Source organism: Manis javanica, chromosome 16 (assembly GCF_040802235.1).
Source record: "Manis javanica isolate MJ-LG chromosome 16, MJ_LKY, whole genome shotgun sequence".
Lineage (NCBI taxonomy): Eukaryota > Metazoa > Chordata > Mammalia > Pholidota > Manidae > Manis > Manis javanica.
Window position 1 is genome coordinate 66,738,637 of NC_133171.1, and position 12,724 is coordinate 66,751,360.

The following is a 12,724-nucleotide window of genomic DNA, read 5'->3' on the forward strand; positions in this document are numbered from 1 at the left end:
TCATAATTCCTACAGTTATGTCCTGGCCTTAAGACATGAACTTACCTTACCTGGAATGAGATGATTGGGAAAGAGGATAGATGTCATAGAACTTAATTAGCTGTGGGGTTGACTCCTGGGGGCTTCACCCAGTAGGCCAAAGTGTGGTGTCTAGAGGGATAAGATATGCCTATTGCCAGCAAAATCAGGAAAGCCCTGATCAGCTTTCAGTATAGATAGGAGCCGTCAGGTGGAGGTGACACAGGAAGTCAGGCACATGGCAGCATTGTCATTCCAAGTCGTCCAACTTTTTCTCTACTTTGGGTTTGTGGTGGACGTGGCAGGCTGCAGTGTTCCCAGTATCTACTCACTCCATCTTCTTTGTTGTATAACCCAAATTTGGTCTGAGGATAAAAACATACACTTCCTTAGACTGTCTTAATATGGAGGTGGTCCTGTTACTCAGTGCCAGCTGACAGGTTGAAAGCAAAAGTCTACTGGATGACACTTTCTGAAAATTACTTTTTTCCTGATAAAATAAGAGGGACAGGCTCAGGTGACTTGCACCTTCAGCCCTTCATCTTTCAACCTGCCTGGAAATAGACTTGAGGTCTGGGGGTGGAAAGGCTATCTTGCAACCACAAAGATGAAAATTAAGCCATGAGAATGACAGGGCAGTCATCCTTGATGACCTAGGGCAGCTTCAGAGGTCCTAGACTGAGGTGCCCTCTGGAATTTCAGGGACCTGAGAAAAACAGCCTGCTGTTTGACTGAGCTGCTGCATGTAATCTAAGGCCACAGGTAATCCTAACCAGATTGTCCAACAAAGATTCAGGGCTGTCAAGGTTCTGGATGGGCCATGAGCCCTCTGGACAGGTGGGCCATTATCCTGCAGGGACGGAGTCTGGAAAATGGACCAGGAGACCCCAGCAGAAGCCAGCAATGACCTGGGAAAACACAGGGAGGCTGCATATTGGTTTGTGCTCAGGTGTCCAGAACGCACCTGGAATCACTGGTCTGTTTGCAATGCAGTAACCTGCAGGAAGCAAAAGACAGCCTGGCTACTGGCTGTGGTAGAAAATGAGTTGGGAAGAAAGTTTCACACTCTTCCCTGAATCAACTGCTTTCTGGTCCTCTGTCTGTGGAACCGATCCTGTTTCCCAGATGCCTCGTCACGCCATGGTGATGACATCTCTGCACCATTTCCTTTCTTTCTGTGCCAGGGCTCAGACGGAGCCTCAGGCCTCACTGCACCCAGGTGTTTTGGGTGTGAGCAGCTGAGCCAATAGCCCATGGCCAGGAGTGGAGAGAAGTGGGGAGAGCTGCCCTCCCGTCACTGTGCTGCTAGAACAGCCCACCATCTCCGGCTCACTCCTAGTACTTTTACAAATTTAAAACAAAATCTCCACAGTCATGAAAAGGTGAGTAAAAAGGGATAAATAAATAAATAAGTGTTAACTGAGTTTCTTTTTTTATTTTTATTTTTTTTTAAACTTACTCAGAAGAATGCATTATCTGTTAGTAAGTAGCGTAAGTAATTATCTTTAGCATGGAGCTCGTGTATTTTAGGCAGTCCCACTGAAATGGTGTAAATAACATTTCCTGTGTCAAAAGCAGAAATCCAAGTCTGTTTTAGAATGGTCCTAATCTCCATCTATTATAATTTCCACCAATAACTTGTCTTTTTATATATCCTGGCATCTGTGTGAAACACAGCATCCCACATTGACCGAGTCTCCATCTGGTGACAGGAGCGGGAATAGGAACGTAGACTGTCACTTTATGCAGATGGATTTCTATTAATACAAACAAGTGACCCTAAAAGAGAAATTGGCTAGCTCCAGCATAACTTTAAGAAGATTGTTCTGAATTTCCTGAAAGCAGGTTATTTCTAGATACACGATGTTGACGCTAAACAAAGATCAGGCATTTTGTCCTTCTCAGAGCTGGTTTTACAAAGTGGGCTCGCTTTAGGAGCCTGTTTGCTCCGGGAGGGGTGGAAGTGATTGCAATGAAAAAAGAGAGGTCGCAGCTTTCCTGATTACTGTTTCAGCGCCCATTACATTATTATGAGCCTCCAGAGGGCAGCGCACGGGAGCAAGGAGAACGGAGGGGAGGGGAAGGGGTCTAACTCATCCGGGCCGCGTGCCACCCCCCTCTTTTCTCTTGCCCTGCCGCCAGTATATGTAGCTCTCAAATATACCCCGGTGCCTCCACCAGGTAAATTTACGTTCTGAACTTACACAAGAAAACCTCTACCAAGGGAGTCCACTTTCCAGAGCGACCAGAAAGCCTTTCCTTGGCTGCTTCCTTCTCCTCAGTAACCCAGCCCCGACCGACGCTCGAGCCCAAGGCGGGGAGGGCACCAAGGGGCCATAAAGAGACATCTGAAAAGCAACTCCTAGTTGTAAACAACGCAAAGGCCCTCAATACAGACAGAGGGATGTGTATTGGTGTGGCAGATACCATAAGGTGTTTAAAAATAATACTTCGGTATTTTTTTTTTTATCAAACTACAGTTAGTTCAGTACCACTTTAGGGCTTTCCCCCTGTGCTCAGCTCTACTACTACATACTTACTATTATTTCTTTAAATTGACTCCATTTTTAAAACATTTATTCCCACCTGTCCTCATCCCTAAGCAGTGATCTCCATCATGTAGTTTGATGTGATAATCATACTTTTCAGGACACACCAATGTACACAGGTAAGTGTTAACGTAAAAAGTGTTCCACCCAGTCTCAGCTGAAATTGCCCTGACTGTTCCAGTTGTGCTCTTCCTGCCTTCTGGAGAAGCCCTGCTTAGAAGAGTAACTGGGGAGAGGTAATGCTGTTAGCTGAAAAAAAGCAAATGCAGAATGCACTATTTGATCAGAATTTTATGGAAAGAATGTGTGTGTGTTGACATGGTTAGCTCTGTTAGTATGTAATATGGTCTCCGATTATGTATTTTTTTATAATGCCACCTTTATTTAAAAGCGACGATTAACTTTTTTTTAAGTAACAACTTTATTGAGACGTAATTCACATACAAGAAAATCCACCCTTTTAAATATTAGAATATTTCATCAGTGCAAAAAAACCTGGTACCCATTAGCAGTCACTCTCCCATTACCCTCTATTCCCAGCCCCTGGCTGTCAGTAATTCACTGTCTGTCTGAATGGATTTGCCTGTTCTGGAAAGTACATATAAATACAGTATATGGTCTTTTGCAACTGGCTTCTTTCATTTAGCGTAAGGTTCATCTGTGTTGTAGCATGTGTCAGTACTTCAATCCGTTTTATTGTACAATAGCATTCCACTATCTGGATATGTCACATTTTTATTTAACCATTTATTAGTTGATAGCAATGTTTGTGATTTCTACTTTTTGGCTATTATAAATAATTTTGCTATGAGCATTTGTATACAAGCCTTATGTGGACATATGTTTTCAATTTCCTTGGGCCTATACCCAAGAGTAGAATTTCTGAATTATATAACTCTGTTTAACAGTTTAAGGAAGTACCAAACTGTTTTCCAAAGTGGCTGCACCATTTCATAACCCACCAGCAGTGTGTTAGGATTCCAATTCCTCCACATCCTCTCCAACATCTGTTAATGTCTGTTATTTTTATTTTAGCCATCCTAGTGGATGTGAAATGGTACTTCACTGTGGGTTTTGACTTACATTTCCCAGATAACTAAGGATGTCGAATATCTTGCATGTATTTTTAGCCATTTGTGTATCTACTTAGAATAAATATCTGTTCAGATCTTTGGCCTTCTTTCAATTGGGTTATTTGTCTTTTTATTGAGTTGTAGGACTCCTTTATATATTTTACATGCAGTCCTCTTCAGATTTCAAATTTCAAATATCTTCTCTCATTCTATAAGCATTTTGACTAACCCAATCACATTTTCTTTTATTACTTGTTTTTTTTGAGCATCACATTTAAGAATCTATTGCCTAATCTAAGATCACAAATATTTATGCTTATGTTTTATTCTAGGAGTTTTATAGTTTAAGCTTTATATTTAGGTCTATAATTTGAGTTAATTTTCATATATTATTTGAGGAAGGGGTCAATTTCATTCTTTTTAATGAATATCCAGTTGTCCAAGCACCACTTGCTGAAAAAACTATTTCCTTCCCTTTGAATGGTCTTGTTGAAGATCAATACTTCACTGTCTTGATTATTGTAGCTTTGTAGTAAATCTTAACATTGGAAAGTGTGAGTCCTTCAAGTTTGTTCTTCTTTCTCAAGATTGTTTTGACTATGCTGGGTTCCTTGAATTTCTATATGAATTTTAGGATCAGCTTATCCAGTTCTGCCCAACAAAAGATAGCTGATTCTGATACAGACTGCATTGAATCTGTAGATCAATTTGTGGGGTATTACCAGCTTAATAATACTACATCTTCTGATCCATGAACATGGGATGTTTTTCCCTTAGGCAGGTCTCCATTAATCTCTTTCAACAATGTCTTGCATACAGTTTTCAGTACACAAGTTTTATACTTCTTTTGTTAAATTTATTTATAAGCGTTTTATTCTTTTGGGTGCTCTTGCAAATGGATTCAGATTGATTTTTTTACTTTCTTCCTTGTCCTTTTCTAATTTCAAAATCATTTACAATTATGACAATTCTCTATAATCATAAAGAATATGAAAAATAACAATTTCAGCCTCATGAAGATTTGGGAATCCTAGACTTGCATTTTCTGAGGCTTTGTTTTGGTGTCTGGATTTGTGTTTTAGTTTAATGAAATTATTTCATGTAGCCTCTAATGGAGCTCGAGAAGTTGGCTTCTTTCTTAACTGCATGTTTAGCATACTGTAAAGATGCAAAGTACAAATTTATTACTTGCAACATAACAGATTTTAGGCATACGGTTTAATGAAAATGAAAGATGTTTTGTGGGAAATAAGATCAATAAACTCTCACTTCATAGGCTTGAGTCTATAAGTCAAAATAAAGCACTTCATGGTCCTGTGGAGTAGAGAAGGATGGAGACTGAGGATCTCAGTGAGAAGGAAAAACATGCCTCTTTGCCTGGTCCAGATTTTGAAGGCAGATCGCCTGACAGAGAGATCAGCTAAATCAGCTGCCATGCCCTTACCCAGGCTGCAACTTACCTTTCCCTTGCAGGTTTATCACATTCTAGCTTTAAATCAAGTCCATCATTTGAATCACCAGGCACGTTGGAGATCTCCCCTGGAAACCTCAGCAAAAGACAGTTGCTTATGGCTTAAACCTGTCCTTTACCATATCATTTGTTGGTTTGATCACTGGTTTTAAATCAAACAGAACTTGCTCTACATTAGTGGTAGGGCCCATTCATTTTAAGCTCTTTGTTGTTTTAGTGAATATAGAACTTGTTCTGTAATTGTAGCAACTCCAAAGAGTCAGGTCATTCATAACAGATCTAAAAGATCCCCTTGGTCATAGAGATAGTCCCCTGGGGAAGGCTAATTCCTCCACTTCTAAAATCATGGTTCCTGGCAAGAAAAATTATAGGCCAAAAATATTCCACAAGGAGAACAAGTGTCGAGCTGCAATGGTCACTTAGGTGAGTTCGTGGAAAAACTGCCTGTATAACTTAGGGCTATTGGCCCTTACCTGAGAAAAGTGTACACTAAGACTCAAAATATGCACTTTTCTGGCAGCACCCATGCTTCCCACTAAGCTGTGTCATGAACTGAAGAGGAAGCATGTGAGAATCCACACCCAGAAAGCACTCGTCAATAACAGCACTCCACAGATTGCATTTTAGAAATGAATCGGTGGTCCTCAGCTACAGAGAAACAATAGATGACACTTCATAATGCTATTAGGATCCATTTAACAGCCATCAACCTTTAAAACAAAAGCCTGGATAAATGCGGTCCCTACTCCCAAAACCTAGACAGCAAAATCTCATATAGCTGATCCTTGGGTAACGCAGGAGTTTGGGGCACTCCATGCAGTCAAAAACTCGCATGTAACTTTCGACTCCCTGAAAACTTAACTACTCATAGCTTACTGGTGACTGGAAAGTAATAGTCAACTGACATGTATTTTGTATGTAATATACATTACACACTGTATTCTTAGAGTAAAGTAAGCTTGAGGAAAGAAAATGTTTTTTTCAATTGTAACAAATCTCAAAGAAAATTTTCCAGTATATTTACTGAAAAATATCTGCCTATAAGTGGTCGGTCCCACTATTTTCAAACCCAAGTTGTGTGAGGGTCAACTGTATACTAATTTCTCTATCCTCTTATCTCATCCTGGAAAGCAACAAGAAGCTAGCTAGGAATGCAGTCAGCCCCCACGGTGTCTTTAGGATGGAGATAGCCAAGGCCTGCTGACACACCCCTCTTTACAAAAGACCCATAACTTTCACAAGCAGATACTGAGCAACATTCTGCAGCCTTTCAAGGACTGAGACTGTCCACATCCAAATAATGCTAAGCTCACCTCCCAAGCACAGAAATCAAGTCAAGGATGCCAGGTAACAGGTCCAGGTCTTCCTGAGGATGAGCAAAAAGCTATTCACACTGTTTGAAAGCAAACTGAATAAAAGGGTCAAGGCTTACCTAAGATTCTCCTTGTGAGGTAGAATCTGGTGTGATAACATTTACATCGGAAAAAACTCTCAGGCAAATTGTCCTGCTCATTTCTCTCCAGGAAGCTTATCCCCAGCTCTGAGCCAATCTCTTTCTCAGCAGTCCCAGAACTCTATCTTTCTCCACAGCTCTCTGTCTGTGTGGCTTCTTTGCAAGACCTTCCTTCCGCAGATGAACTGAGGGGCCCACATCCTCCCCTTTGCTGCTGTCCTTGGCCTTGATCATCAACTGAGCCAACTACAGGTTGGCAGCTCTAGAGCCATTTAAGGCCAAGTCCTCAAAGAGAAATGTTGCCTTTTTGTCTAACACGGAGAGTGTCTAAGAAGGCATTTTCTGCTGACAATTCATCTTTTCCTTAAATAAGGCAAAGTGGGAAAGCAAAGACGAACATTCTGACTTTATAATATTTCTTTGAGACTTTACTATGACCCACTCACAGGTTGCCCACCGTTTCAGGAAAGTCTTCCTCATCTGAATAATCACTTGCTCCTTGTATTCTCAAGCTGCTGGGCGGGAGAATGGTAGAGGAAGTGCAGACTCTGGCTACACTGATTTTTGTTATCATAGAGGTCAGCTTCTGCAGTATCAGGTGAACATGATTCATCTTATTCAGAGAGCAAGAATGGACTCTTACTGCTGGTGTGGCTTCCTGATGGAATCAGCCTGGTCTCTCATCATGTATCAATCCTGCTTACTAACAGGCACACAGATGCCTTTAATGTGTGGAGTCCCTTTGACAGTTTTCAGCATGACTGAACACTTGTTGAAAAATTCAGTGACAGGTTTGGCAATAGTTCTTTGAAATTTCACCACAGAAAATAAGAACAGTGAAGATTTATCTCTATTGGTCACTTCACCAGGGATGTCTGCATGAATCAACAGGGCTAAATGAATATTGTGATGACTCACAGATGGCATATGGGTGAATATTGTGAGTTTTGCTTATACCTCTAGTAAAGGGTGAATATTATCAGCTATTAAAAAATCTTTACTTTTTAGCTTGTCTCTATTTTCAAAATGGGGATTTTAAACTGAGCTGAAAGACAGAAACCCATTAAACATCTGTGACCACAGTGGCAGGTGCTTATTAATAATTAAAAATGTTAATTGAATGGATAAAAGGTGGGTGAATGAAGTGAATGAATCCATGGAACAAAAATGGAAAATCTTTGTGGTGTAATGCTAAGTAAAAATGAATAATTTAAAAGTACAGCTACGATATTGTAGCAGATATATAAAAATTGAACATACATATTGACAGCTTTAAAAGATGACATAAACAAAAACATTGATTTTGTTATGTAATCAAATGAAGGATTTTTTTATCTTTTATATGTAGCTCTTCTACTGCAACAAAAAAAAAACCTTCTAAAAATGAATGAATCTGATCTTACACAAAACTAGATATGTAGGATTATGAGATAAGAAAGCTATTAATATCACAAGAGATGATCAAAAGATTTGAAGCATGCTCTCAAGATACCCACATTCAGTCAACCTAGCCAAAAATCACAGATAAGTTGAAACCCATCCTAACTGTCCTCTTTGGATAAGCAGACCACCCTGTGTTTTAGTAAGGGAAAGAAAAATACCGGCAAGGTTGGAAAGAAAGAAATCCTTTTACAAAAATGAATTATACAGACATCAAAAGCAGGTATTAAGTTTAACTGTCAGGACCAACAATTAAAGAAGTGATGGACAGGAGCTGCCTCCGATGTGACTTCTGCAAAAAGGGCACCAGGAAACCAGACTTTCTTAACTTCATGACTTCTTTCTCTTGACATTAAATCTGCTACAATCTCTTAATGTTTTATGGATCCCAATTTTGACTCTGGAAAAAATACCCGTTTTAAGCACCTGCTTCATCATCTTCAGAGGAGGAAGCTCCTAAAGTATGTCCGAACTGTTTAGCCCAGTCTGAATTCAGTGGTTCCCCAATTATTGGTGACCTTGACAGTTTTGATGAGCACTCTCACAATTATCTCTCTCTCTCCTTCTTGATTATTTTCTTTATTGGAATTTTATTGAAATAATTGTAGATTTGCATGCAGTTGTCAGAAATGATGTAGAGAGAGTCCTAGCACACTTTGCCCAATATTCCACAATGGTAACATTTTGCAAAAACTATAGTAGACTATCACAACCTGGATATTGACTTTGATATGATCCACTGATCTTACTCAGATTTCCTGTGTATATATGTGTGTGTGTGTGTGTGTGTGTGTGTGTGTGTATTAAGTTCTGTACCATTTTATTCGTGGTCTGCAATTTTTGCCAAATCATTTGCCCCAATTTTCTCCTCAGATATAGTTCATTCAAGATATTTTCAAGGTGCAATCTGCCCTACATTCATCCTGAAACATTTTGTATATGACCCAAGTTAGAAACTCATTAATTCACTATTCATCTCTTCAATGGTCTACAGCAGCTTTCTTCTCAATGTTATAGGAGACAAATTTTCTTGGACTTAGATGAACATGAGTTATCTCTGGGTTAATCTGTTCCATCTGGGTATAAATTCCAGATTTTTCATGGTTTATTCATTCATTAAAAAATATTTCTGGTTGCTTACTGAGTTCTTAAAGTAGTATCCTGGAAGCTTGGTGTACTTTGGGGAACAACAAATATGATCTCTGCTCTCAGAAAACTTATGATCCACTAGACATCCAAGATTAATGCAATAGTAAGTTGCTGGAATCAAGTAGAAAGGGAATAGCTGAAAAGGTGGTTAAGTTTTTGACAAGTTCAAAGCAATTTCCTCACTTGCCTTAAAAAATAAATGACCTTCACCTAGCCTTCCTAGAAATCCATACACCTCAAGAAATAAGAGAACATATTGCAAATAGAAGCCAAAGAGAAATCCTGCAGTACTGTTCAGCTTCTGACATTCAAAAGGATTATGCAGCCAAGTACAAGCCGAGCAATCCAAGCTATTATCTTGAGAGAGGATCAGGGTGTCATTGGCCAAGCTTGAAGGACCTAATTCATAGAGTGCTCCAAGGAGAGAGAAGATGGCACTTCCACCCTTTTCAACCAGGCCAGGAGCTTTATGGTAGGATGATATAAATGCATTCTTGGTGAAAAACCAGAAAGAAACAGACAAGCAAAAAAAGGAGTTAAATTTATACCAAACATCCAAATTAAAATGTGAGTGAAATGTTATCTCAGGCTGTTGTATGTTATCTCAGGCTATTATATGTTGACTAAGCAAAAATCACCATCACTGTAGATATTAGACAGTCTCCAAAGTTCAAAAAGATACAACCCTTAGCCTCAAGTTGACTTATTGCAAATCCTGAAATATACTTTGCAGTTAACTCTTTAGGACCTATCCTTCTAAAATTCTCTTTTTTATCCAGACTATGCTTAGGTTATTTTATGGTTAAAACTGCCAATTTGTTCCACCTGCCCTTTCCCAGTCCAAAACCCTCATCCATTCTTTGAGCAAGTGTATTCAACGAAATTCTTGCTCAGGTGCTTGCATCAATTCAAAGCTCTTTTTTGAGTGAAATGTGTGCTTTTATCTATTGTGGTGCACAAATAGGGGGTAGCCCTCCCACCCATCCGGGCTATCATACAATCCAGGAGACTAAATCTGCACAACAGAATGTCGGCTTTGCCACTCACACACCTGTTATCTAAAGCATATAGCTTTCTCTTTAATCAACAACGTGAAACATCGGCTCTTCAGGCACTCCTCAGAGATTTCAATCCTGCCTCTGTTCCAGCCCTTGGCACAAGTTCGCTCGAAACATCTGCTATTTGAAGGAGAGACTGTAAGACTTGCTAACTACACATTCCTTTAGGTACCTAAGTTAAAACATTTCCCTCTTAAGTGTAAATATTTCAAAAATAACAGGTCAGGATGCTGTGTACGGGCCTCCCACAGAAGCTCTGGTACTAACATGGATTATAATGGAGGAAAATATGCATTTACTTGTAGTTTATTTTGGCATCATTTGCAATTCAATGTCTGATGAGCATATTTGAAAGCAAAGATGGAATGTAAAAAGCTGGAGAAGCCTATGTCCCTCATGAATTTGTGGAGCCACCATCTTACCCTCAATTACCTATCTCTGAATTTCTTTTTCATGAAAAATAAACTTCTAAATTATTCATATTTTTCTATTACACACATTGAGAGTCTTGACCAATAGCAATCCTAAAAATCATTACTTATTGTTCATTACTTCATTAAACACCAAAAAAACCCTCCATTTTCTCCCCCAAAATATCCTAGGCACAATGCTAAATATAGATAAAGAAATGGATAAAATATGGTCACTGTACTGAAGGAACAAGGACTCAATAAAAATGTAATGCAAGCCATGTATGTAATATTAAATTTTCTAGTAGCCGCATTTAACAAAAAGCAAAAGTAGCAGGTAAAATCAATTTTAATTATTTATTTTACTCTACCCAATATATCACAAATATTATCATTAATATTAAATCAATATAAAAATACAGCACCGATATCAACCCCTTATCAGATACAGGATTTGCAGACGTGGCAGAACCAGTCTGCAGGATGCCTTTTCGCCTCATTGATGATTTCCTTTGCTGTGTACAAGCTTCTCAGTTTGCTGCAGTCCCACTAGTTTCCATTTGCTATTGTTGCCTGTACTTTTGGTGGCACATCTAAGAAACCATTGCCAAGACCAATGTCAATAAATTTTCCCTCTATGTTTTCTTCTAAGAGTTTTGCAGCTTTCATTTTATGTTTAAGTCTTTGAACCATTTTGAATTGAATTTTGTGTATGACATAAGATAAGGGTCCAATTTCATTCTTTTGCATGTAGATACCCAATTTCCAACACCATTTGTTGAAGAGACTGTCCTTTTTTGGCACCCTTGGCAAAGATCAGTTTTGTGGGTATTGATTTCTAGGTTCTCTGTTTTGTTCCACTGGTCTACATCTCTGTCTTAATGCCAGTACCATGCATGATGTTTTGATTACTGTAGTTTTGTAATATATTTTGAAATAAAGGAGTGGGATGTCTCTAGCTTTGTTCTTCTTTCTCAAGATTGCTTTGACTATCTCATGTTTCCCTATGAATTTAGTATTGTTCTTCCTGTTTGTGTAAAATCTATCATAGGGATTTTGATGGGAATAGCACTGAAGCTGTAGATTGTTTTGGGTTGTATGTATATTTTAACAATGTTAGGTCTTCCAATCAATGACAATGGAATGTCTTTATATTTACTTATGAACTCTTTAATTTCTTTCACCCTTGTACCCTGTTAGTGGGAATATAAAATGGTGCTGCCACTATGGAAAAGTGTATAGAGATTCCTCAAAAAATAAAAAATAGAAATAACACATGATCCAGCAATCTCACTTCTAGATATTTAGCCAAAAGAATGGAAACCAGAATCTCCAAGAGCTATCTGGATTCCCATGTTCACTGCAGCATTTTTCACACTAGCCAAGATACAGAATCAACCCAAAGGTATGTGGATAGATGAACGGATAATGAAAATGTGGTATATAAAAACATAATAGAATATTATTCAGCTTTCAAAAAAAGGAAATCGTACCATATGTGACAAATGAATGAACCTGGAGGGCATTATGCTAAATGAAATAAGTCAGTGACAGGAAAAATATCCCGTGATTTCGTTATTATGAGGCACCTAAAGAGTCACATTTATAAGTGAAGAGAATAGACTGTAGGTTGCTAGGGGTTGGGGTGAGGGGGAAATGGTCTGTTATTCAGTGGTATAAAGTTTCAGTTATGCTTTATAAATAACTTCTTGAGATCCTGTACAACATAGTGTCCATAGTTAACAAAACTGTATCATACACTTCAAAATTTGTTGAAAGGGTAGATCTCACGTTAAGTAGTTTTACCAATATTTTTTGTGGCCTAGTATATGATCTATTCTTGAAAATGTTCCATGTGCACATGAGAAGAATGTGTATCCTGTTGCTTTTGGATGGAGTGTTTTGTAGATGTCCGTTAGGTCTATCTGTTCTAATACATTGTTCAGTGCCTCTGTCTCCTCACTTATTTTCTGTCTGGCTGATCTGTCCTTTGGAGTGAGTGATATGTTGAAGTCTCCAAAAATGAAGGTATTGCATTCTATTTTCCCCTTTAATTATGTTAGTATTTTTTTCACATATGTAGGTGATACTGTGTTGGGTGCA